The following is a 1547-nucleotide window of genomic DNA, read 5'->3' on the forward strand; positions in this document are numbered from 1 at the left end:
CTGGAATCTGATTCCTAAGCAGAATCTGCACTTTCCCAGCTGACCCTCCATCCTGCTGCTCATCAGCGTTCAGCATTAAGACCTAAAGGATAAAGGACTGAAACTTTCTCTGTTTAAAGAACAGAAATCAGAGAACTAGAAGCTTTAGGTTCAGTTTGATCATGAAAGCAAAGTGAATTAAATACAAAGATAAACATCCTGCTGCCTCCAGCAGAAGAAAAGCCACAGGATTATTAATCCATCATATTCTCATTTCTTCATCATTTCGCTTTGCGTTTCAAACAGCCTGGATTAGAGATGAACTCCTCAGATCAGCTAAAGTTAATTCATCTTACCATGTTTGATTAGCTTTCCCTCCAATTATCCGCTGCAGAAAGAAAAGCCCAAAGGAGTGGTCAATCCGTGTGCACCCCAACAGAGAGACTAGACATCAAGACAAGGTTCAGACACACTTTAAACGGGGCATCCAGGCCCCTCCCACTGCGGCTCACAGGATTCCAGATTTAGTATCCTGAACTTTTAGGGTTCTGGGGCCAGGGCAGGCCAATCACACCTAGGGCTCCCAGGCTCCTGGCACGCTGCAAAAAAAAGAGAAAGAAATCTAAAATCTATTCATTGTTTTCTAGAATTGAGGAGGAAAGTGAGACACTTTGCCAATAGAACAATACAACTTACATTTCAAATAAGAAAAAACTATTGCATTGTCTTATTTGTTTTTGTCTTAATATTATCTAATTATCTTATTCTAAGAGTAAAATGTCATTCTATTATTTATCTGCTCAAATTAAAGGTTAATACACTTGATTTAAGAAATGTTTCCTTATTTCTGGATTGTTTTAGCAGTGCATGAAGCCAAGCAGCCCGAGCAAAGGAGGTGATTATAGTTTCGATTTTATTTTATTAGTTAGTTTAGATTTTATTTCTAAATGGAGGAAAACTGAGGGAAGAATCCAGAAGAGGAAGGATGAAGAAACGGGATCAACTTCCAGCCAAAGGAAGCAGGAAGTTCTGCTGCTATAAAATCAGCATAAAGGGATGTTACTATGACCAAAAAACAACTAAAATACAGATCTCTGGTCAGAGAGGCGGGGTGGGGGGGCCGTCTGTTCCTCCCTGAGGCTGACCCCGCCCTCACTGTGACCCCGCCCTCACTGTGACCCCGCCCTCACTGTGACCCCGCCCTCACTGTGCCCTGAATAGCTGATCCATGTCCGGCTGAACAGGGGAGAAGATCAAGCCCCTCCTACATCCGGGCACCCAGACACCCAACCTGATGCTTCCAGTGGGGGGGTGTTCATTGGTGATGGGGGGGCTTGCAGGCTATAAACCTGCAGGCTGCAGCAGGGCGATAAAAGGCTCCCTGACCGCCTGCTTCAGGCCTCTGGTGGCGAGGCGGTCTGCTGGATGCTCTGGGAGAAACACAGACTTTAGGCTGAGATCAGAGTTTATCACTCAGATCTAAATGATGAAAATCAGGAGGAAAAACCTTGGAGAACAGCTCTGCTTTACACTGGGAGACAGACAGGGAGACAGGGAGACAGGGAGAC

The sequence above is a fragment of the Cyprinodon variegatus genome, unplaced genomic scaffold (genome assembly GCF_000732505.1).
Source record: "Cyprinodon variegatus isolate N-32 unplaced genomic scaffold, C_variegatus-1.0 Scaffold1501, whole genome shotgun sequence".
Lineage (NCBI taxonomy): Eukaryota > Metazoa > Chordata > Actinopteri > Cyprinodontiformes > Cyprinodontidae > Cyprinodon > Cyprinodon variegatus.